Source organism: Ambystoma mexicanum, chromosome 9 (assembly GCF_040938575.1).
Source record: "Ambystoma mexicanum isolate Mex_15411 chromosome 9, UKY_AmexF1_1, whole genome shotgun sequence".
NCBI classification, from domain to species: domain Eukaryota; kingdom Metazoa; phylum Chordata; class Amphibia; order Caudata; family Ambystomatidae; genus Ambystoma; species Ambystoma mexicanum.
The window spans coordinates 1,126,995,776-1,127,021,926 of record NC_090931.1 but is presented as its reverse complement, the minus strand read 5'-3'; positions in this window follow the sequence as shown (position 1 = coordinate 1,127,021,926).

Sequence of the window (26,151 nt, the reverse complement as noted above, 5' to 3'; positions counted from 1 at the left end):
GATTACTTTGTTTACCTGCACATAGCATGACATGGCATGGTGTGTCGTGTGGCGGTGCTGGGGATGGGTTGGGTGACATGGCACTGTCCTCATGTTGCATTTTGCAAGTGGGTATTCATTTTAGCTGCTTGAATGTGTTTTTTCACAAAACTGCATTGGTGGTGTCTGTGTAGGTAGGGATGCACACATTGTAACACTTCCAGGTGAACAATCTCAGGCTGATATGGTTTTGACGGTTGATTCTCCAGACATTCAGGATCAGTGTCAGGTTGAGTCATCATTGATTGTCAGATGGTATGTGCAAGGGCAGTGTGCACTCCACAGGGGTGTGATTTCTAGGTGAAGTAATTAGCCACTAGCTGTGTACGGGCTGCCTCCACCCGTGCCCTTTCCCCTCCCATGCGCAGCGGCCGTGCATGTGGTTGGGGATGTGGGGCCACCACCATGTCCACGGCCAGGCCCCGGCGTGTTGCAACATTGTGCAGGACACATGCTGCCACTATGATCCTGCACACTACTGGGGGAGCGTATAACAGCTGCCCGCCAGAACGGTTAAGGGAGCGAAAGCGTGACTTAAGCACTCCGAATGTGCGCTCCACTATGCCCCGGGTTGCAATGTGGGCTGTGTTATATCTTACCTCGGGTGGCGTGGTGGGGTTCCGAATTGGCGTCATCATGTGGGGGCTGAGAGGGTAGGCACTGTCCCCTGTGGAGGTGGTGATTGGTATCATTGGTGGGGTTGTGACCTTGCTCAGTATCTGACATGCATGCATGTGCAGTGGCATTCATACTCACCAATCAGCCATGTATCGCCATGCCGCCCAGCGTCTAGGTCCCGGTTTAGGGTGGACATTCGGTAAATGAAGCTGTCGTGGGTGGACCCGGGATAGTTGGCATATACTGAGGTGATGATTCCCTTGGCATTACATACTACCTGCACGTTGATGGAATGCCAGTGCTTGCGGTTCCTATAGATGTGCTCAGATGCCCTGGGGGGACGTAGAGCCACATGGGTGCAGTCGATGGCACCTAGCACTTTGAGGAATCGTGCCACACCGTAAAAATCCAGGGCGGCAGCATGCCTTTCTGCAGGTGTTCTGGGCAGGTATATGTGCCTGCGGACTGATGGGCGTGCAGTGATGATGTTCAAGATCTGGTGTAGGCAGCGTGACTGCGTGGCCTGTGACACCCCACCCACTATGGCACTTGTCCGCTGAAATGATCCAGTGGCTAAGAAGTGCAGTACATTGAGGACCTTCTCCAGGGGGCTGAGTGCTTGGGAGCACAGGTTGGGTGATGTGAGGTCATCCTCCCACTCACTCACCAGGTCCAGTATTATGTGTGGTGAAACCTGTACCTCCCATACAACTGGTCATCAGGCATCCCGAAAAGGCTGGTTCTGGGTGTGAATATTCTGGCCCTGACTATCCTCCTCCTCCTCCTTTGGTAGCCCACAGCCACTGCTGCTAGGAACGGTATATTCATCCTGGCGTCTGAGCTTGTTATTTTGTTTGCGCGCAAATTTATGCGTCACGGGTCGACGTATGCCTGCTTCCTACTGGCGTACGTGTTTCTTTGCGCGTGTTGTAGGCGAGCGTGTGAAACTTCCCGCACACCCCTGAAATCCAGTACCCAGGCCAATAGCGTGTGGAAATTCCCGCGCACCCCCGTATACACGTGCGCTGATGTACTCGCGTGTGAAACTTCCCGCGCACCCCTGAAATCCAGTACCCAGGCCAATAGCGTGTGGAAATTCCCGCGCACCCCAGTATACACGTGCGCTGATGTACTCGCGTGTGTAAGTGCCCGCGCACCCCTGAAATACACGTACATAGGCCAATCGCGTGTATGTGCACTTTTGTCCAATTACACGCGATGACACTCTGACGTGCAGTCTTTCCACGTGTGCTCCGTCATCACGTGCTATGAGGGAAACACCCGTGCGGGTCACGTCACAGACGCGCTTACGCACTGAGGGCCTTTGGTCCAATAGAATCATGTATGCGTGCTGACGCGCTTACGCGCTAAGGGCCTTTCCTCGAATTTCACGCTGACGTGCAGGATTTTCACGTGCCAAATCACTCCGTATCAAGCTGGCCACGCTAAAACACACGGAAGACCACGCTCCTGCCCAGAAGGCTGAATTACTGCCCCCCAGTGCCCCGAGCAGCCTCCCACGTGCCATCTGCTGCTGCTGCCTGCCTGCCTGCCTGCCTGCTGCCACCGTGCCCTGCCATTTGGTGCCTGCACATCAGCCATCTGCAGGGGTCCAGTTGCTGTGTCCACCCCTGCTGGAACTGAAGACTCCCGGCTGGGATACCATCGTTCCACAGCCCAGCCCCAGGCCCAGATCCTTGAGAGGGAGACCCGTCTGGAGTTGAGCGGTAAGTGTCCAAGCATTGCTGTGTGAGACAGGGCATGTTGCAGTGTGCTGGTTGTCTGATACTTGCCTGTATGTGTGACATAGGCCATGTATGCATGTATGTGTGCAGGGACATCATGGTAATGCATGTGCGACCAGTGATGTGTGAACCACATGGTTGTTGCATGTGTTTAAATGCCACATGGGGAGCCCTATGCAGATTTTACACATGAGAGCATGCCAGTCTCTGTTCCTGGACATGGGTGGGGGTGAGGGATGGGTGCTGATGCCAGGTACATATATGTTAGCCATGTCTGTGTGCCTGACCTGCGTGTCTGTGACTTGTGAATGCCATGGATGCATAACACATGTGTGTGACAATGCACAGATTCACTGATGCAGCCTAGTTACCCTTGTATCCGCTGTGTTTGGGGTGTATGAGGCCAGATGGATGTGACTGAGGTGAAGTGTGTGCATGTGATATGCATGACCCATGATGCATGTGAGTTCCATATCATTGTATGTTTCAAGAGTCCATTGGACATGTATGGAAATGTCCATGGCATGCACCATGCCTGTTACTGTGTGTGTTTTGCCTGGACTGACCCATGTGTTGTGGAGGGACACGATGGAAGTGTACTTTGACAGTGGTACTCATCTGCTATTGCTTCCTGTCTAGGGGACCATTGAACAGTACCCTGATGCTTGTGTTCTATGTTTCCCTCTACGCAGCGGCTAGTGAAGAAGAGGGCGGAGACGGCGCTGTGGAACAAGGCGGCGGGGATGCCCCCACGGCTGCAGCGGAAGGGGTGGGTGAGCCCCCACAGGGGCCTGCTACGGCGGAAGACGGTGAGGAGCCATCCAGGTTGGTGGTTTCCACAGAGGAGGAGGAGGCCGCCACTGAGGCACACATGGGGCCTGGTGGGGGCTTCCCTGCTGGTGCAAGTGGTGCAGTCCAGTGGCAGGAGGCAGCACAGGTCTCCGTGGAGGGGCCTGTGCATGTCGCTGTCCCTGACCCTGTGAGTGCACCACCATGCACCAGCAGGGATGCCCCGTCCCAGGCCCGTCCGCAGGTAGAGGGGATGTCCATGTCAACTGACTCCCCTCCACCTGCGGACGAGGGGACCCGTGTCCCTATGGAGAAGGTCCTGATTGGGGTCGCGATGCGTGCAGGTGCAATTCGTGATGACGTGCGTGCTTCCCGGGAGGAGCACGCACATCATCACGAAGAGCACCGTGCCGACGTGGCCCAATTGGGATCTTCCATGTTCGGGGGTTTCCTGCATGTGTTGGCCAATCTGGCGGCCCTCTCCTCCTCTGTGGAGGCTATACGCCGGTCGTTCTCCTTGCCGTCTTCCGGCCCAGATGCCAACAGGGCCCCCTGTGGACCTGCCCTGACCAATGCAGCCAGCTCGGTGGGGATCCCATCCCTGCCACAGTCGGGAGTCGGAGGTCCAGCAGGGGTGGACACCACAGCAACTGTACCCCAGCAGATGGAGGATGTGCCGGCATCATCAGGCAGGGCACGTGCACGACGGCGTCGGTGGATTCCATCAGCCCGGATGCCGTCGTGCTGGCAGAAGCAGTTGCGTCGGAGGCAGCAGCAGAGTCAACGTGGGAGGCATCATGGCTCGGGGCCATCAACATCGGAGGGGCAGGCATCGGCCGGAGGGCAGGAGGACCCAGGACAGGAAGTGTCTTCCGTGTGGCTGCGGTTGGGCCAGCAGATAGGTGCGGAGCGGCGGCGGGCGGAAGAGGCGCGGCTCACGATGGTCAGGGCGGAGAACTCCATGCGGAGGGCCCTGAGGCGGGCCGAGTGCCTCGAGGCAATCCACAGGGGGTTGGAGGAGCAGATGGCGTTGTCCCTGCGGACCCTCGGGGCCATGGAACAGGACCGCCTCCGGGACGTAGACGAGGAGTTTGATGATGCCCTGGCCCGGAAGACCACGGAGTGAGCCGCTGGACTTGCCCGCCGCCTTTGTATATAGTTCTTTAGTTTTAGGTTTCATTTGTTTCTTCTTATGATTTGGAGTCGACGGACACTGCTCCACTTTTTGTATATAGTTGCATTTTAGTTAGGGTTTTTTGTAGGTTTCCTTTGTTCAGTTGGGCTCATGGACCCTTGGATGTTTTGTACATAGTTCTTCATTGGATTGTTTTATTTTTTTATTTTTTATTTATTCTCCATGGAGCAATGGTCTTTGCATTTATTTTTATCTCTCGGATTGATTTTATTTTTAATGTGACTTTGAACAACATTTTTTTGGATTTGGATTTGTAGTTTTGATTTTTTTGGACGGACATGCAGCTTATCTTTTTTTCATTGCCATTGTAGTTTGTTTCATTTCATTTGCATTCAATTTTTTTTAATACAATTTTGTTTTCATACTTCACTGTGTGGTATCATCTCATTGGTTTCATGCATGTCATGTTGGGTGTTTTCCCATTCATTTGCAACCATTGTGTGTGACGGACATGGGTTCATTTGCTTTATGAACATTGGGGGTGTAACATGTAATTTCCATTTCCATGTGGGTGAATGGGTTACTTGGTAGGGCCTTTTGGCTGTGGAGGCTGACCATAACGCACATGATTGGGGATTGTGAGGACCTGGGTGCAGGGGGACATGAGTGGGGGCCTGGTGGAGGGTGCCCCTGCACTGCTGGGGAGTGGGGGTGGTGGGAGACATGAGTTGGACATGAGTGGGGGCCTGGTGGGGGCTGCCCATGGTGGCTGGGGGGTGGGGGTGGTAGTAGACATGAGTGGGGGCCTGGTGGAGGGTGCCCCTGCACTGCTGGGGGGTGGGGGTGGTGGGAGACATGAGTGGGGGCCTGGTGGAGGCTGCCCCATGACTGCTGGGGGGTGGGGGTGCAAGGGGACATGAGTGGGGGCCTGGTGGAGGGTGCCCCTGGATGCTGGGGGGTGGGGGTGGTGGGAGACATGAGTGGGGGCCTGGTGGAGGGTGCCCCTGCACTGCTGGGGGGTGGGGGTGGTGGGAGACATGAGTGGGGGCCTGGTGGAGGGTGCCCCTGCACTACTGGGGGGTGGGGGTGGTGGGAGACATGAGTTGGACGTGAGTGGGGGCCTGGTGGGGGCTGCCCATGGTGGCAGGGGGTGGGGGTGGTGGTAGACATGAGTGGGGGCCTGGTGGAGGGTGCTCCTGCACTGCTGGGGGGTGGGGGTGGTGGGAGACATGAGTGGGGCCTGGTGGAGGCTGCCCCATGACTGCTGGGGGGTGGGGGTGCAAGGGGACATGAGTGGGGGCCTGGTGGAGGGTGCCCCTGGATGCTGGGGGGTGGGGGTGGTGGGAGACATGAGTGGGGGCCTGGTGGAGGGTGCCCCTGCACTGCTGGGGGGTGGGGGTGGTGGGAGACATGAGTGGGGGCCTGGTGGAGGGTGCCCCTGCACTGCTGGGGGGTGGGGGTGGTGGGAGACATGAGTGGGGGCCTGGCGGAGGCTGCCCCTGCACTGCTGGGGGGTGGGCTTGGTGGGAGACATGAGTGGGGGCCTGGTGGAGGCTGCCCCTGGTGGCTGGGGGGTGGGGGTGGTGGGAGACATGAGTGGGGGCCTGGTGGAGGGTGCCCCTGGATGCTGGGGGGTGGAGGTGGTGGGAGACATGAGTGGGGGCCTGGTGGAGGGTGCCCCTGCACTGCTGGGGGGTGGGGGTGCAGGGGGACATGAGTGGGGGCCTGGTGGAGGGTGCCCCTGGGTGCTGGGGGGTGGGGGTGGTGGGAGACATGAGTGGGGGCCTGGTGGAGGCTGCCCCTGCACTCCTGGGGGGTGGGGGGGGGTGGGAGACATGAGTGGGGGCCTGGTGGAGGCTGCCCCTGGTGGCTGGGGGGTGGGGGTGGTGGGAGACATGAGTGGGGGTCTGGTGGAGGGTGCCCCTGCACTGCTGGGGGTTGGGGGTGCAGGGGGACATGAGTGGGGGCCTGGTGGAGGGTGCCCCTGGATGCTGGGGGGTGGGGGTGCAGGGGGACATGAGTGGGGGCCTGGTGGAGGGTGCCCCTGCACTGCTGGGGGGTGGGGGTGGTGGGAGACATGAGTTGGACATGAGTGGGGGCCTGGTGGGGGCTGCCCATGGTGGCTGGGGGGTGGGGGTGGTGGTAGACATGAGTGGGGGCCTGGTGGAGGGTGCCCCATGACTGCTGGGGGGTGGGGGTGCAAGGGGACATGAGTGGGGGCCTGGTGGAGGCTGCCCCATGACTGCTGGGGAGTGGGGGTGCAAGGGGACATGAGTGGGGGCCTGGTGGAGGCTGCCCCTGGTGGCTGGGGGGTGGGGGTGGTGGGAGACATGAGTGGGGGCCTGGTGGAGGGTGCCCCTGCACTGCTGGGGGGTGGGGGTGCAGGGGGATATGAGTGGGGGCCTGGTGGAAGGTGCCCCTGGATGCTGGGGGGTGGGGGTTACAGGGGGACATGAGTGGGGGCCTGGTGGAGGGTGCCCCTGCACTGCTGGGGGGTGGGAGTGCAAGGGGACATGAGTGGGGGCCTGGTGGAGGCTGCCCCTGCACTGCTGGGGGGTGGGGGTGGTGGGAGACATGAGTGGGGGCCTGGTGGAGGCTGCTCCTGGTGGCTGGGGGGTGGGGGTGGTGGGAGACATGAGTGGGGGCCTGGTGGAGGGTGCCCCTGCACTGCTGGGGGGTGGGGGTGCAGGGGGACATGAGTGGGGGCCTGGTGGAGGCTGCCCCTGGATGCTGGGGGGTGGAGGTGGTGGGAGACATGAGTGGGGGCCTGGTGGAGGCTGCCCCTGGATGCTGGGGGGTGGGGGTGGTGGGAGACATGAGTGGGGGGCTGGTGGAGGGTTCCCCTGCACTGCTGGGGGGTGGGGGTGGTGGGAGACATGAGTGGGGGCCTGGTGGAGGGTGCCCCTGCACTACTGGGGGGTGGGGGTGGTGGGAGACATGAATTGGACATGAGTGGGGGCCTGGTGGGGGCTGCCCATGGTGGCGGGGGGTGGGGGTGGTGGTAGACATGAGTGGGGGCCTGGTGGAGGGTGCTCCTGCACTGCTGGGGGGTGGGGGTGGTGGGAGACATGAGTGGGGGCCTGGTGGAGGCTGCCCCATGACTGCTGGGAGGTGGGGGTGCAAGGGGACATGAGTGGGGGCCTGGTGGAGGGTGCCCCTGGATGCTGGGGGTGTTGGGAGACATGAGTGGGGGCCTGGTGGAGGGTGCCCCTGCACTGCTGGGGGGTGGGGTGGTGGGATACATGAGTGGGGGCCTGGTGGAGGGTGGTCCTGTGCTGCTGGGGGGTGGGGGGGTGGGAGACATGAGTGGGGGCCTGGTGGAGGCTGCCCCTGCACTGCTGGGGGGTGGGCTTGGTGGGAGACATGAGTGGAGGCCTGGTGGAGGCTGCCCCTGGTGGCTGGGGGGTGGGGGTGGTGGGAGACATGAGTGGGGCCCTGGTGGAGGGTGCCCCTGGATGCTGGGGGGTGGGGGTGGTGGGAGACATGAGTGGGGGCCTGGTGGAGGGTGCCCCTGCACTGCTGGGGGGTGGGGGTGCAGGGGGACATGAGTGGGGGCCTGGTGGAGGGTGCCCCTGGATGCTGGGGGGTGGGGGTGGTGGGAGACATGAGTGGGGGCCTGGTGGAGGGTGCCCCTGGATGCTGGGGGGTGGGGGTGGTGGGAGACATGAGTGGGGGCCTGGTGGATGCTGCCCCTGGTGGCTGGGGGGTGGGGGTGGTGGGAGACATGAGTGGGGGTCTGGTGGAGGGTGCCCCTGCACTGCTGGGGGGTGGGGGTGCAGGGGGACATGAGTGGGGGCCTGGTGGAGGTTGCCCCTGGATGCTGGGGGGTGGGGGTGCAGGGAGACATGATTGGGGGCCTGGTGGAGGGTGCCCCTGCACTGCTGGGGGATGGTTGTGGTGGGAGACATGAGTTGGACATGAGTGGGGGCCTGGTGGGGGCTGCCCATGGTGGCTGGGGGGTGGGGTGGTGGTAGACATGAGTGGGGGCCTGGTGGAGGGTGCCCCATGACTGCTGGGGGGTGGGGGTGCAAGGGGACATGAGTGGGGGCCTGGTGGAAGCTGCCCCATGACTGCCGGGGGGTGGGGGTGCAAGGGGACATGAGTGGGGGCCTGGTGGAGGCTGCCCCTGGTGGCTGGGGGGTGGTGGTGGTGGGAGACATGAGTGGGGGCCTGGTGGAGGGTGCCCCTGCACTGCTGGGGGGTGGGGGTGCAGGGGGATATGAGTGGGGGCCTGGTGGAAGGTGCCCCTGGATGCTGGGGGGTGGGGGTGCAGGGGGACATGAGTGGGGGCCTGGTGGAGGGTGCCCCTGCACTGCTGGGGGGTGGGGGTGTAGGGGGACATGAGTGGGGGCCTGGTGGAGGGTGCCCCTGGATGCTGGGGGGTGGGGGTGCAAGGGGACATGAGTGGGGGCCTGGTGGAGGCTGCCCCTGCACTGCTGGGGGGTGGGGGTGGTGGGAGACATGAGTGTGGGCCTGGTGGAGGCTGCCTCTGGTGGCTGGGGGGTGGGGGTGGTGGGAGACATGAGTGGGATCCTGGTGGAAGGTGCCCCTGCACTGCTGGGGGGTGGGGGTGCAGGGGGACATGAGTGGGGGCCTGGTGGAGGCTGCCCCTGGATGCTGGGGGGTGGAGGTGGTGGGAGACATGAGTGGGGGCCTGGTGGAGGCTGCCCCTGGATGCTGGGGGGTGGGGGTGGTGGGAGACATGAGTGGGGGCCTGGTGGAGGCTGCCTCTGCACTGCTGGGGGGTGGGGGTGCTGGGTGACATGAGCAGATGTGCAGGGTAGTCCCCTGTCGTGTCGGCTGCCTGCAGGGTCTGTGGAGGGTGTACAGGGAATACCTGGGAGCACACAGCCAAATCGCGTGTAGAATTTCCCGCGTACCCCTGTCATACACGTACCCAGCCAAATCGCGTGTGGAAATTCACACGCACGTACCCTGCCAAATTGCGTGTGGGACTTCCCGCGCACCCTTGAGATCCACGTACCCAGCCAAGTCGCATGTGGAAATTCCTGCGCACGTACCCGGCCAAATCGCGTGTGGTACTTCCCGCGCACCCCTGAAATCCATGTACCCTGCCAAATCGTGTGTGAGACTTCCCGCGCACCCCTGAGATCCACGTACCCAGACAAATCGCGTGTGGAAATTCCCGCGCACGTACCCGGCCAAATCGCGTGTGGAACTTCCTGCGCACCCCTGAAATCCACGTACCCTGCCAAATCGCGTGTGAGACTTCCCGCGCACCCCTGAGATCCACGTACCCAGACAAATCGCGTGTGGAAATTCCCGCGCACCCCTGAAATCCACGTACCCTGCCAAATCGCGTGTGTGACTTCCCGCGCACCCCTGAGATCCACGTACCCAGACAAATCGCGTGTGGAAATTCCCGCGCACGTACCCGGCCAAAACGCGTGTGGAACTTTCCGCGCACCCCTGAAATCCACGTACCCTGCCAAATCGCGTTTGAGACTTCCCGCGCACCCCGGAATACACGCACACGTTATTTTTCAGTCAGCGGGTGTCCGTGTTTGTGGGTACCCCTTTGCACGTCATTTGTCCTGGAGGGCCACAGTATAGGACATTCGTCATGGCTGTATATAGGTGCTATTTGTTGGCGCACCTTTTGGCGCACATTTATTACAGGCGCAGAGACGCTACCGCCTGCTTTCTTGTGGCGGTCGTGTTTGTGCCTGTGCGCTGGTTTGACCGTGCGCTTTTTTGCCCTATTCGATTCCATGAATACGGGTTGTAGGCGAGCGTGTGGGCGTGCCGCGCACTTGCACCCTGTACTTCCCCCGTGACGCCCACATTTTGGCAAGTTGTTCCCCATTCCGAGTGTTACGCCCCGTGTTCCGCCTACTTTTGTTGTGTGCGCTGCTCTATGTGCGATTTTCGCTGTGGCCTGTGCGATTTTCGCTGTGACCTGGCGCACGCCGTTGGATGGCCTGTGCGCCAACGTGCGCCGCGCACTTTTTTAGCGCACATCAGATGGTTTTCTCGCGCACGGCCTTCCATGAATCGATGTTCGCTGCTTTTCGTGAGATTTTCGCACTTGCACTGCGATTTTCGCTATTCCACTGCGAATCGCACGTTTTTGGCCACTTGCGCCGCGCTAATTATTCCATGAATCGGCCTGATAGTATCTTCTTATGAGAACGTGTCTCCAATGTATGAGGTGTGTGTATGAGGTGTCTAATGCTAAAAGCACCACTAACTAAGATGTTCTCAGAGCCATTGACCATATTTGAGATGGAGAGAGGAGGGTGCGATGGATTGTTGCTCGCTTTACTGCTGACACAGAAGATGCTGCAATTGTTTCATATGCACAAACCCTGGGAATGCTGTTTCTCACCTTAGAATGCTCACTGCATCTCCCACCTCTTCCACTTCTTTGGTTTATGATTTTGATAATGGCAATAATTGTGGTGGTGATGAGGATGAGTATGATGATGATGATGATGGTAATGAGGATAAATAGGAAGTTGACTACAGCTCTTCTTTCAACAAAACAGCATTGAAAGAGGTATTACCGCTTCAACCACTGATGCTGATTCCACCTACAGAAGTGTAGTGCCACTTCTTACACCATTGCAAATTTCAGAGTGCCATGTTCTCTCTTCCTCTCCTCAACAGCCAATTACTCCTGCAGCAAGGCCACAGTGCATATCTGCAATGTGGAACTTGTTTGTGGAGGGTCAAAGCAGCCTCCTGCCACCTGAACTGTGTGCAAAAAAGGGATTTATGTGTCACTGCGCCGCCCATAACTGCGACTGGCGAAATGCCGACGCCAGTTACGGCGCGGCGCAATGAGATCATATAGATCACTGTGCCCGCTTCCCTGGCCTGATGTTCCCTTCCTAACTCCCACTCCCAAACCCCAACTTACCTTTCATGGCAGCACACTTCTGTGTGTGCCACCTGCACCCTGCTATCCCTGCGGCATCAGCTCCTCCCACTAAGGTGGGTTAGAGCTGACCCGGAAGGGTGCTTTTCTTTTTTTTCTTTCATGTTCCCCGTTTACCAAAATGGTAAGCGGGGCACACCCCCACAACCCCTGCTCTGCTTGGGTGCAGTAAAGGTCAACCTCATTTTGTGCACCCACAAAGTCACGCGTAACTGCGGGGGCGCACAAATGAGGGCGACATTTTTGTACGATTCTGCAAAAAAGTTGCGACCTGTGAGAAGGCAGTGACAAATCTAGGCATGTCACCGTTTCTGGGGCCTCCTAAGTGACACCATGAAATAGTGGGACCAACATATTACAAAACATACCACCAGCAGCCAATAAACGCTCAGCAGCATGTTGTCACTTCTGTGTGTGTTCAATCTGAACTGAGAGGTGTTCAGAACTGAGAGGTGTCCCAGGCCCTCAGCAAAGTAATGTGTCTGCCGGGTCCATCAGAAGCACACAAAGAATAGCTAGCAATAGTGGATCAATGTCTATGTGTTAGCTTAGACTCAGCAAGTCATTTCAGTACAGTCAGGTATATAATTTAACCATCCCCAAGTACAGCAGAACAATAATAATTTGATGATAATGTTGGCAGTAGACCTTCTGCCATCAGCCTTTTTGAAAAATAATTGTTTCAGAGATCTGATGGCAAGTACTGATGCCCACTAGTAAATTCACAGCAGACTTACTTTTCACGCAAGGCTGTACCTGCATTGTATGATGCAGTGGTTCTTGTGGTCAGAAAGGCCTTGGACAAATCTCAAGGTGGGAACGTACGCTTCACCAAGGATATGTGGACAAGCGGGAAAAGCAATGATAGTTACATTAAAGTCATCCAAGCAGTTGCATACTGTGTACCAAAAGGCAACTTTGCGTATGGAAGGTTTTGATGGTAGGACCCACACAGGAACAGGTATCTGGGAAAAAGTGTTGCGGTGGGACCAGAATGCCTAACTCTGTGGCAACTATCATTGAACTTTTTGACAGCATACAATAGCTCCAATGTTATTGCTGAAACAAGGCTTGGCCACACAAATCATGTGCTATGCTTGTGGTAACATGTTTTGTCAGCATGTACTCCCCTGTCCTTGATATGCTTGTAGTGTAATTGGTTTTGCAGTACAAACTTCAACACCACCCGCTAATACTGTCTGTTCAAAACCTGCTGGAATTCAACATTGCATATGCTGTGTGAGTGTAGATGTGCTGTGATTGACTACAGTCACAGTCAAACATTGGATACAGCAAACTTCAACCCAACTCAGTGGTGGCTCTTGCAAAATGTCTGCTGATTGCTTTGGCCCCTGGAGAAAGCTACACAGTGTGTGAGCCAAAACTCTGCGTCACTGAGTGAGGTACTTTCATTGATCTACTTTCTCAAAATGAACCTCTCCCAAAGAGCACCTGAAGCACAGGAGAGTCTGACATCGCTCAGTTGGCGAGAGAATTGCTACTAATCTTTCAGAATGACCTACATGTCAAACATGTGAAAGAAAACATTGGGCCTGATTCCCAGTTTGGAGGTAATCATGGCGCTATTAGTGCCATGACTACCTCCAATACTGGTACCGAGTCCGCCCTCATTCAATGGGGACTTACCGGTCTATTCGGACCTTTGCAGGACCGGTAAGTCCCCATTGAAAAAGCCATTCCCCCTTCCCATTTGAGCCCCCATAGGGCTCAATGGGAAGGGGGAAGGCGCTAATAACAGTACCGCAAATTGCGGTACCGTTGTTAGCTCTAAAGTCCCTTAACAGGTCCCGTTCTTAACACCTGGTAAAACCAGGCGGTAAGGAAGGGACCCTCTAAGGGAACTCAGGATAGGGCGCAAAGGGATTACCGTCACCGGTGTCCTTACCGGTGCCCGGTATCCTTTTGCGCCAAACTCAGAATGAGGCCCATTGAGCATGTTTTGGTGTCATTAGTTTAACTCAACTTTAAGACTACAGTGGCTGCAATGTAGACTGTGGGAAGTAGTAAAATGCATTAAGAAGACATAGTTGGAATGTGCAAGAGAGCACACGAGACATGTTTTCAATATAACTCGCTTGCAGAACAGATTCTTGTTGGACAGACAACAACAAAAACCATCAATGAAAATTCTGTCTTCATCTGATAGTGCCCTCTCCACTACAACTGTGACAGGTTGTAGGTGAAAACTAAAGTCAATTGGAAAGTGCCTCAAGTTTAAAGTAAAGAGGCACCAGACGATTGCAGTGCTTCACAAGAATCAGTTATTTGCACCCTTAGAAAAAACACACCACATGTCTGAGTTTTGAATAACTTTATGTCAACAACAGAAAATGCTTAAAGCTCAATTCTTACAAATCATGTAACTCCATAATCAAAACTCAGAACTGCTCAATGTGTCAGAAATGTGGTTATGCAAACAAGAGAATATGACATGTGCTACTGAAATATTCATTTTAAAGTTATGAAAGTCAAGTGAATTATACTGCGATTTTATAGGATGTTGCCATGTCTTCCAAAGAGGTACCTTGAAGAAGTTGCCCTAAAGCAGATTCTAAACTTTGTACCAGACAAGGAATTGCATGTGCAATATTTTAAAATAGAGAACATATTACTTTGTAAATACATAAGAAATCATTTGTCTTGAGAATTTTTTACTTTCAGGATAGTAACCTCATTCTGTTTATGTGACAGTTGTTTTGCCACCAGTAGTTATTCCTTCTTTGGAATGGTTTATCAGGTATGTTGTACTACTATTGGCTACTAATATGAAGGCTATAATTAAAGAACTTTACAGCTCTCATTTTGCAAATGTCTTCTCCTATAATGCTTTCTAGCATGTTTATAGTTTTGTCCATGTGTTTCACTTCTCTCTTTAGGATCTACACAAAGATGGTTAACATACCATTTTTTTGTTACCTGTTTTTTACCTTTATTATTTTGTGCAAAGATAAGTGTATTGGTTCTGTTTATTTTGCCTTGACACTGTTTGTTACATATCTATTGTGTGATTGTTCTTGCCACATTGAAGATTAAGTCATATTACAATATAGGAGCACACGTATGATGTTACCATTATTATTATTTTTTTTTACCAACTTTATTTTCTTCTCATGGTTTCATACTTACAAACATTCACGTGAGGAGCAGTATACCTACGTCTTAATATTGTACTTATCCCCTTTCCCCCCAGTTCGTTTTCAAATCTGTAGTACGTCCATGAGATTTAACATTTATAACTCACCCCTCTTCTTTTGAACTTCAGCATTTCCCCTTTCAACCCACCCCTCCCAAGAACTGGGCTGGTTCCACCCATTATTCCGTTACCATTATTTTTAAGACACATGTACGACTATTTAGTAGATTTGTTCAGGAAGAGTCATGAATACATATCTTTTTGTTTTTTGTTTATTTTTTTGCAGACTTTGCACTGATGATGGACTCAGTACAAAATGCATTTTCCTTCTCCAATCTATTTCCTCATGTTAAAAAAAAAAACATCTTTGTATTAAAGGATTAAATCATTGGACAACATTAAAGGAAATCAATTGTTTGTACATAATTGGAAAATACATTATATTATATACATACTTGGTTCTACTACATTTTGGTGAGCATACAGCACCAGCGAAGAAATCCTTGGTCTTCATATATTAACTTTGTTATGCTGTTCAAGTAAAAACTCAATGCTATCCCTGCATAGATGGGAACATTGTGATGTGGGTAATATGTGTTCCGTAAGATTTGGATTTGGTTCATGTGTAATGAAATGATTTATGGTTTGTTGTCATGAAAACTCACTAGGCTCGCATATACAAAGGGACACCTTCATCAAAATCTCTGTGTTAATGGGATCACTCACCCTTATGAATTCACTCCTTTTGGAAAATAATCTTATAATACAGCCTAAAATTCCCCAAGACCAAAATCTACTTTGTGCTGGCTTATAACCATCAGGGTTGTTCTCCTAAAGCTAGACTTCAAACAAATCTTATAGAACTTAGTGTGCCACTTTTGAACCCTGTCTCCTCATAACACTTAATCAGATGGTCCACTTTATGGAAATTAGATGCATGTGTCAGAAGACCCACGTTATATATTCATTGAAAGGCATGTTCGCATCAGAGTTTCAGTAGCGCAAAAAAGAGTGCTTGATTTTTGCATAACAAATGGAGAATGATATTTTGTTATTGTCAGATTCCCCTGTAATCAATCTGAATTTGAATTTCCTACGCTTATTAAAAATTAACAAAAAGATTAATATTGATGGTTATTTCCTTATGTCACATATCCAGATATGCGTGTAGGCTGGGCTATTACAGAACTCTGTGTTTTATCAATGTGTCATGTTGCTATAAATTATATCTTTTTTAGTTCTGATTTAGATTTCAATGTTATTCTGAGCAAATCACACCCACTTTTTTCATATTTAGACACATGAACATCCAATGGAGACTGCAGGGTGTGTTAAGGTGGGAGTGTTGACTGTCAGAGAAGTCTATGGAATAACTGAAATAGAAAAGTGTGACATAATCATGAGAAAGCATGGGAACGTGAGTGATTGTAAAAAGCAGGAACACACAGGGAATAGGAAGTCATCTCTTGAATGAAAAGCTTGACAGAAGTGATTTCACCTTTTCCAAGTAGATGAGTGATGAACCTGGACATTAACTGGATCACTGGGCCCAATCCATGAGGCGAATGTTACCTGTAGCAGACTTGCATTGCATGAGGGAGAATAAGCGGACTGAGTTCTTTTGAAAACTCATGAGAGCTCATTCTGGCTCAGTGCCATAAAGAGTATTTCAAAGTGAGTTTGTAAACTCCCCAATATAATTCGCTAAACCTCATTGCTCTGCTAAGTGCCTGGTGTACGAGGCAATCTTTACACTGTCACTGCACTTAAAACCAAGTGAGAAGCCATCTCAATCCAAACCAAAACTATATTTATCAGATGTATGCAAAGTGCAAAATCAAAAGCACTTCTGTGCATCATAATCACAGTTCTACAGGAGTTTAAATCCTATTCAATTGTACTCAAAAGCATTTTTTAACATGTATGGTCAACAATGTGGTGAGGTTCTGTTGTGCACCAATGTGAGATATGTGAAAGAAAGCTATAGCTACTTAAAAATAATTGGGAAATGAGAGAGAGCTTAGGGAGTCACTTCCACTCCCATCACAAATGCTGCTAATGGAAATTCCATTGACCCTTAACTCTTGACTTTACAAAGGAAAGAAAAACAATCTTGTACCAAATGGAACCTGATTTACAAAGTGAAGTTGGAGGGGTACTCATCCTTGTATTAGGAAATCAGATAAAAATGTTCTTATATTGGATGGGTGAACAAAGACCTGGTGCATTCTAAATTGAAAGCAGAATAGTTTCATTTTGTTTCTGTTTATGGCGTGTTACTTGTGGCTAAGGTTGCCTGGCCTCATTGAGCTGTCTGGTGTCTTGCGCCTGGCCTGCCTTGCCCTCACAGGTTTTTTCATTTCTAACTCGCATGTATTGCAAGTCCTTTCTCACTCGCCATCTCAAGATCAGAGCCAATTTTCTCCTACTCAAATAATGTGCGGATGAGCACAGCGTAAGTATCTCCTCTGTGCCGAATTGTCCAGGCAAAGCCTGGCCCATCTGCATCCATCTGAGCTCCAGACAGGGTCTGGAGACAAGAATCTATAGGTAATCATGTTACTTTTTCTCGTGACTCGCTTATTCTGTTTGCACCTATTTCTACCTCGTGGTCCTTAGGTTGGTCTTCCTGATGCCACCTTCTAACACTGCCTCTACGTGGTGACCCACTTATGTGAAGTGTCTCTGACTTAATGCGTGCCCAGTAAGGGCTTATGCGCTTCTTTTTTTGTGAAATGCTCCTGGAGCATCATCCTGATTTAGTTTTTGTTATGGAGACTTTGCAAAATCAGACTTCAGTGACTTTTTTGGTGCAGGCACTTCCATCGGACTACTGCATTCTACAGTTTGATCGATCCACACAACAGTTGGGCTGGGGTGTGGCGTGTATATACCACTCCCGGTTTGCATGCTCTGTTCTCCCTTTTACTCACAATATTGAAGTGGATGCTATTTTGCTGCATATTGCGATCTCATCTGCTAGAGTAGTGCATGTCAGCTTTTTATATCGGCCTCTGGCCATGTACCTTTAATTTCTGCTGGCCTTTGCAGAGGCTATGGGGAACCTTCATTTGCAGTATAATGATTTAATTGTTTTGGGTGATTTTAGGTGATTTTAATCTTCACCCTAAAGACCTGTTGAATTTGCATGCAGGACAGCTTATTTCTGACTTCAAGCTTCTACAACTTGTGGTTGGCCCGACCTTTGTACAGGGCAACACTCTAGATCTATTGTTTGCTGCTCCAGGATCTGAATAGTTTTTCTGAGATGTTAAGTGGTCTGGACAGACCACTTTGGGATTCCTTTTTTACGATTTATATTGCCCTTGTCTTATATATTGGCTTGTCCTATTTCTGGTTGTCTGCAGTGAACCAGCCCAGGGAGTTCTTCAGGCTGGTTCAGTCTCTGTCATCCTTGGCTGTAACTAGCACTGTTGATTCCACTCATGGGTTGTGTGACTCCATTGTGGAGTTTGTTGTAGACAAGATTGTTACCATTCACCAGAAACTAATGGACTCTGGGTCCAGCTCATGTTTAGCTGTAGACCTCAGTAGCTCTCCAGCCCCCTCTCATTCTTTGGCATGTTTTCTGGTCTTTAGTGATGTGGATATATTGAGGGTTACTAATGGCCTCAAATCGGTCTATCCTGCCGACCCAATGTTGATCTACCCCTTGAAGAGGATTATTCCTCTGATCAGTCCTTGAGTGTCATCCGCCATTAACTGTTCTTTGTCTGATAGCTGTATTCCTTCTTCTTTTATGCAGGCTATCGTGATTACACTCCTAAAAAAAACCTCTCTAGACTTCACTGTTCTTTCCAATTTCTGTCCTATTTCTCTTCATTCTTTTTTCATGAAACTGCTTGAATCTTTGGTGACACCTTTACTTCATTATTTTTTGGAAGAATATGGTTTTCTGGACCATTTTCAATCCGACTTCCAGCCTCAGACGTGCAATTGAGTCTGTGCTGGTGTCCGTCATGCACAACCTGTCCCGCTTGGTCAGGTTTGTGTCAGGGCTCTGATCTTGTTAGAACTCTTGGCAGCTTTGGACTCCATCAAACATGACTTGTTGTTGGACAGGATGACCTTGGCGGGCATCTCAGGTTTTGTGCTCACTCGTTTCTGCTACTTTCTCTCTGGCCGGTCCCAATCCCTTTTGCCCTCTCCTTTTTTCTCAGCCCCCTCGCCTATCTCTTATGGGGTCTAATAGGGTTCGGCTCTCTATTCTCTCTCTTTAATGTCTATATTCAGCATCTGGCTTTGCTTAATCATTCTTTTGGTTTTAGGTGTTCTTTATTTTCTTCGTTAAACATGTATTCAGCCTTTAACAATTTACAGTTTACACTAAAACTAAACATAATATATTAAACACTTTGCATACGCAAAATAGCATGTACACAAAAAAATATAAAACAGAAGGAAATTAGAGAGAGAAAAAAAACAAGGCAATGAGAAAAAGCAGAAATTACTTCTACGAATTAAAAGAGAGAAAAACAAATCAACCTGCATGATCAATCATTATTGAATCAATGAAAGATAGAAGTGTATTTATAGTGGATGTTGTGATATCCAATAAGAAATAATTCCACATTGCATCAATATCCAGGGTGACTTGGATTCTAAGTTCGCACTCTAGTAAAACCTGCTTCAGTGTTTCTCTCACAAAATCTGGAAAAGGCTGCAGCCTATTTTATTAAACCATATCTTAATAGTGTATTCCTTGATTTTATCAGATTTAAGCGGAATCTCAAAAAAGTAGATCACACAGCCTTGCTGAAAGATATGGATAGATCTGGGGCCAGACATTTCTGTCTTTTGTGGTCAGCCTTTAGATGATCAAGGATGGAATAGCAGTGGAATTCCATTGGAGTTGGGTTTCGAGTTTGGTGGCTTTAGTGGGAAGCCAAGTACAGAGTGGAGCAAGAGAGGGTTTAGAATTATTAATAAAACCCAGATAAACAAATGAATCAATCCTCTCCACTGGTGCAGATGATATGTGCCACTTAAAAGGAACCTGCTTACAATTGAATGAGAATTGTATGACCTGTGTCTTTGTGGGATTCACGTCTAGTGAATTCTCACTTACAAAGGCAGAGAAGACGCTTAGAATGCACTGAAGGCCTATCGGGGTATTATCAAATACCACATAATCGCCCACATAAACAGTCCATAAAGGCTTAAAGGATGAGATTTTTGGAATTGCCAGGGCTGCGGATTGCAAATATTGTTCTATATCTTGCATACACAACAACAATCAGGGAAACTGATTAAGGGTAAATGATAGCCTTAAGTGTTATGTACCACATCAGATATATCACATAAGAACACTTCTAAAAGTAAATTAAATGCTAGTGATACTAGTTTATTTATTTTCTTTCAATGTGTATGCCACAACAGTCCCTAGGCGGAGCTACTCCCTATCCCTATAGAGTGCAATATCTCTAGTTCGGAGTTGGTGTGCCGCCTATCTAATAGGAAAGGAGAAAGAAGTGCTGTCCCTGCATCTACAATGTATACAGTTACAGTATTTGTAAACCAGTAAAATGATGGAACCAAGTCTGCTTTTCCTACATGGACATTCTCTGGATGAGTTTTCGATTTAAGGCACAACAGCCGTATTCTTACTTTATTTACCAACAACATGAGTGTGTGTATGCGGAGCAGATCAGATGGTTGTATATGGTTATGTATGGTTCAACGCAAGAATATAAAAATCAATAGTGATAATTAAGACCTTAGCAACCTTTCTGTTGTTCCGTCAGAGACAGCCAGACCGCTGCAGCACTCCTCGTCCAGAGGAGCTCCCCACCCTGCAGGCCGTGGTGAATTGTCTTTAAAGTGTCAAAGAAGGCAGCCAAGACAGAGTGGTCGCTAAAGACTCAGTTCATAACCTCAAAATTGGAGCAGGTTCTCCATTAACCAAGGATCCACAAAGATATAATCAATTGTTGAGGAACTCCACCCATTAGGCAATGTGGTTCCAGGGGGATATCCCCAGAAATAGACCCATTAAGGGGACATGCCCAGGGCCGTGAAACAATCTGACCAGACACTGACCAGACTCTCCCATTCGTAATCTTTGGCTCTTCATTAGTTAGCCGTACGTTGTGCAGGGAGAGTTCACCAAGACATTTGTAATTTACATCTCCAACCACTAAGACATGGCCCAGTGGTGTTTCATCAAGTCAGTCTAGCACATATTGTGTAAGGGTATCAACAATCTGTTCTAGTGCCCCCATTCCTCCTTGACAATACATTTTTATAACCAGAATATTTTCACCCACATGTATGTGTAATAAAATGTGGGTCACTATTATTTCAAATAGGATGTCTCGAATATAGAAGAAAGCTTGACCAGAGTCAGAAGGCCCCCAATAAGGCATCCATTGTCACCCTGTCTACCTGCTTGATGTATAGCTGCGAAACCATCAAAGTTGGGCAGTACCTTGAGCCAAGTTTCTTGTGAATGTATCACTGTACATTTCCTCAATAAGATGGGCAATACAGAGACATTGAAAAGATGTATATGACCTCCAGTGTTAAATTAAGCCACAAAGAGGCAATCCGATCGACCTGTTACACACAGCCTCATTGCCACCTTGGTGGTAGATAGGTAAATTACTAGTCTAACGTGGATTAGAGGCCAGGAGCCAGGACCAGTCCCTACTTTCCTCCGATGCCATATTTTTCTATTTTAGAGACAGTACCTGGTCCTCCACTGTAATGCGGGACACTGAATGGTGCTGTGAGATTCCAATTTGTAGAGATGGCAGCCCCCCAAGAAATCCTACATCCTTCCTCGGGGTGAAGTCAATTGGCACCAGATCATAGTCCAGGCATCGCAGGTTGTCCCGTTCCTTAAGGACCGTATCCATGACCAATTTTGATTTGAGATAAATCACCACTTGATCTAGTCTTGCTCGGTCAGGAAAAAAGATTCTAGCCACGTTGTTAGACTTGATTCCACCTAATGAGGGAGTTTCTTGCAACAATGAGAGAAGATTGGAGCAGTTCAAAACTGAGGAATGGGTCTTGCTGTGTTTTTTGATGGATCCGGCTGAGTAGTGCATGAGCCAGTTGGGTCAAGGGGATATCAGTCATGTGGAGAAAAGGTGGAGGGGCTCCTTGGGATGGACAGTGGGGCAAGTGTAGACTCCAATATTACCCCTTGGGATAGAACCTGCAGCAGCCTGGAGGCAGTTGAAAATCCTTGCCCTGTTGTATTAGTTCAGTGAAGAGTACTGTCGATTTCATGGATGCCACATATCCACTTTGAAGTGGAATTTTGGTGGCTCTCTCCACCTGAGTGTTGTCCTGGGGTAGTTCACCCAGGCCGCGTCCAAAATGACAGTAGCCTGAAAATGGGACCCCGAAGAGCCAAATGCCACATTCAGTTGTGTCAGGGCAGTCTTGACCGCAGATTTGGCAAAAAGGGTATTTAAAAAGCTTCTTACATCTCGCTTTCTCAGACTTTTAGTTGGCATATTTTTTGTTTTCTTCTGCATTGGAAGGGGCCCCTAGGGGTCCCTCACGTCTATGCAAACAAGGCAAGTCACCACACACGATAGATACGCCAGACACGAGGTTGTATTCCCAAAGCTAGAGTTTATTGCAAAGCAAATAGTCTCAGTTGGCCAAATCGGTCTCACGCCCCGCGACGTGTATCTCTAGACCTCGAGGGATGCAAGAGAGTGAATTACGTGGATCAATTACATATATACAAAATGCATATCATACAATCAGCTAGGACATGTTTAACAGCCCCCTTTATTGGGTTTCTTTGAACTTGGTGTGATGATGGACACTTTCGACAATTATGACACTTATGACACCTTCAAATATCTATTCTAATAACAATATGCAATTTTGCAAGTGCGGAGGCATCTTTTAGTTGTTGAACAGAACACAGTGCTTCTGTTCTTGGACGCGAGCTACATACGGGGGAAGAGTCCCATTCCAGACCTTGCTATCTATGATGTGCTTTTTGTGTCCTGAGAGCCGATATGCTCTACAGGGCTCGGTAAAGGGGGGGCGTAAGAAAAGCATCATTCAAGCCTTTAGCTGCTTTATTCTAACATATTCTATCATATAACGAGACTGGCTGGCAGCTGTGAAATGATTAAATGCCCTGCGGCTCTGCTTCAAGGCAACATTCGGGAGGGAGCCGGGCATTCCTTCCTGGCGCTGCCTACGTTGTGTTTCAACAAACTCTTATTAGCCTCGAGGCCCTGCGGCCTTGTCCTTTCACATTCAGACAACAATATTAACAGTCGAGCAGTGTAAGCAGAAAATGTGCTGCGAAGCAATAAGAACAGAAAGCAATGAGCAATTGTTAGAACACAAAATGGCGATCCTTGTTACATCAAAATGGCGTTCATTGGTAAACTCGGAAACCTGTAGTTCTATCGTATCGTGCATGAGTCGGTTGGCCCACGGCCACCAAAATACATTTGCCGTCAATCATGAGAGGTATCCATTTTTCTAGACTGACAAACCCTCTTTTGGCTGTATGCTAAAAGTCTCATTCATTTATTGTATCCTCCTCTGATGACGACAAGTCTAAAGCACTTATTTCTGAGTTTTGCATGCTACTATAAGCATCATCATCTTCATTAATATCTATAGCCATTAATTCTTTCACTGTTTTCATTTCATTTGTGTCTCTGTCATCCCGGCCATAAGTTTGTTTTCTTCTTGTTATCATATGCATACATCCCTTCGTACATCCCTCAGTTACCTCAGTGCAAACTAACGGTAGGCAGTGTATGCAACAACAGCACGTTATGAATATTCCAAACACCACTACTAATATCGAGATCAACTTCCATCCCCAAGAACGCAGTATTCTCCAAAACCAGGACTCTATTCCCCAGCCCCCTTCACCAGTAGGGAGTTCGGAGCTTATGACATGCATTTTCTTTATTGCTTCAAAAATCGTAGGGGAATAGTTATCTACAAATACACAGCAAGCTGATCCCACAATCTTGCAAATTCCCCCACGATCAACCAGGATCACTGTAAAGGACCGGTAGGGGGTGTCTGTACTTCTGCTCTCTATATGGTAGAAGGGAGGCACAGAAGACCCCAGCCAAGATTCTCTATTACGGTAGCAATGGACGAGCAATCAATGCCTAGCTTCTCAGGAGGTGATGCAGGCTGGTTCTTAAGTACAGTGTAGTCCCCAAGCCCCCACAATGGAATGTCCACACACTGTATTGGTTAGAACACAGTCTTTATATAATCAATATTCAAGGTTATGTACACTTATCATAATAACTCACTTTGTACTCTGGAAAATCAACAATGGCAAATATATACAATTCTAAAGTGGTACCACCCTTTGTATTAGATCTCATTAAAGTGTATCAACAATACTGTAACAATGTCACACATATCAATAGAGTGAAACCAGCAATAGAGAGAGGAGAGAAAATAAGATGGTTGAGCAATAGGCAGAGTACTGGCCCCTACCACTAGACACAGTTCTGTGTGGAGATCCCCCCACCTGGGCAACCTGTAAAATAAAGATATAGCACAAGCCCAGTCCATATATTGTTCTGCAAGTCTTATTCCCTCCTATAATGTTTTTACCCCCCCAATGTACCTAGTGGACTCGAGTTCTTTGAAGAGGCGCCGACAGATCCTTCTTGAGCGACCCCCTTTCAAGCGGGAGTCACGGATCGTCGAGAGGCGTCGAGAAGCGTCGAGGAACTCGGCGTTCGGCGGCGGGGAATCGACGGCCCTTCTTGAATGCCTTCCCTTTCAAGCGGGAGACATGGGGCGTCGAACGTTCGTCGAGGAACTTGGCGTTCGGTGTCGGGGAATCGACGGCCCTTCTTGAATGCCTTCCCTTTCAAGCGGGAGACACGGGGCGTCGAACGTCCGACAACAAACAGGGTAGAACGGCGTCATTGAGGCGGCAGCTTCGTCCGAGCGGTGCTCGTCGGCGTCCGAGCATCGGCGTCCTACAAGGCAGAGGCGTGCGGGGCACCTCGGTGACAATAGTTCTGGACCGCAAAGATTGTGGAGACGGAGGCCCAGCAAGGGCGTCGAGTCGTTCGAGTCTTTGTGGTCTTCGGGCGGCGGGAAACCCACCGGTAGGTTTCTCCTCGGCGCGTTGGTCGTCTTCGACTTTCTCCGGCAGGATAAAGCGGTCGACGGTGCGGACGAGGGAGTCCTTCGATTCAAATGTTCTTAGGCAAGGAGCGGATGGCTCCGGTCGTCGGAGGCACGGCATCAAGTGGTTGCCACGGCTGGGCAACACAACTTCGACGGGCCTCCAGCGGTTACACAAACCTGTGAACCCTGGTCGACGGCAATGGACTTTCTGTTGTTCCGTCAGAGACAGCCAGACCGCTGCAGCACTCCTCGTCCAGAGGAGCTCCCCACCCTGCAGGCCGTGGTGAATTGTCTTTAAAGTATCAAAGAAGGCAGCCAAGACAGAGTGGTCGCTAAAGACTCAGTTCATAACCTCAAAATTGGAGCAGGTTCTCCATTAACCAAGGATCCACAAAGATATAATCAATTGTTGAGGAACTCCACCCATTAGGCAATGTGGTTCCAGGGGGATATCCCCAGAAATAGACCCATTAAGGGGACATGCCCAGGGCCGTGAAACAATCTGACCAGACACTGACCAGACTCTCCCATTCTTAATCTTTGGATCTTCATTAGTTAGCCGTACGTCGTGCAGGGAGAGTTCACCAAGACATTCGTAATTTACATCTCCAACCACTAAGACATGGCCCAGTGGTGTTTCATCAAGTCAGTCTAGCACACATTGTGTAAGGGTATCAACAATCTGTTCTAGTGCCCCCATTCCTCCTTGACAATACATTTTTATAACCAGAATATTTTCACCCACATGTATGTGTAATAAAATGTGGGTCACTAGTATTTCAAATAGGATGTCTCGAACATAGAAGAAAGCTTGACCAGAGTCAGAAGGCCCCCAAAAAGGCATCCATTGTCACCCTGTCTACCTGCTTGATGTATAGCTGCGAAACCATCAAAGTCGGGCAGTACCTTGAGCCAAGTTTCTTGTGAATGTATCACTGTACATTTCCTCAATAAGATGGGCAATACAGAGCCATTGAAAAGATGTATATGACCTACAGTGTTAAATTAAGCCACAGAGAGGCAATCCGATCGACCTGTTACACACAGCCTCATTGCCACCTTGGTGGTAGATAGGTAAATTACTAGTCTAACGTGGATTAGAGGCCAGGAGCCAGGACCAGTCCCTACTTTCCTCCGATGCCATATTTTTCTATTTTAGAGACAGTACCTGGTCCTCCACTCTAATGCGGGGCACTGAATGGTGCTGTGAGTTTCCAATTTGTAGAGATGGCAGCCCCCCAAGAAATCCTACATCCTTCCTCGGGGTGAAGTCAATTGGCACCAGATCATAGTCCAGGCATCGCAGGTTGTCCCGTTCCTTAAGGACCGTATCCATGACCAATTTTGATTTAAGATAAATCACCACTTGATCTAGTCTTGCTCGGTCAGGAAAAAAGATTCTAGCCACGTTGTTAGACTTGATTCCACCTAATGAGGGAGTTTCTTGCAACAATGAGAGAAGATTGGAGCAGTTCAAAACTGAGGAATGGGTCTTGCTGTGTTTTTTGATGGATCCGGCTGAGTAGTGCATGAGCCAGTTGGGTCAAGGGGATATCAGTCATGTGGAGAAAAGGTGGAGGGGCTCCTTGGGATGGACAGTGGGGCAAGTGTAGACTCCAATATTACCCCTTGGGATAGAACCTGCAGC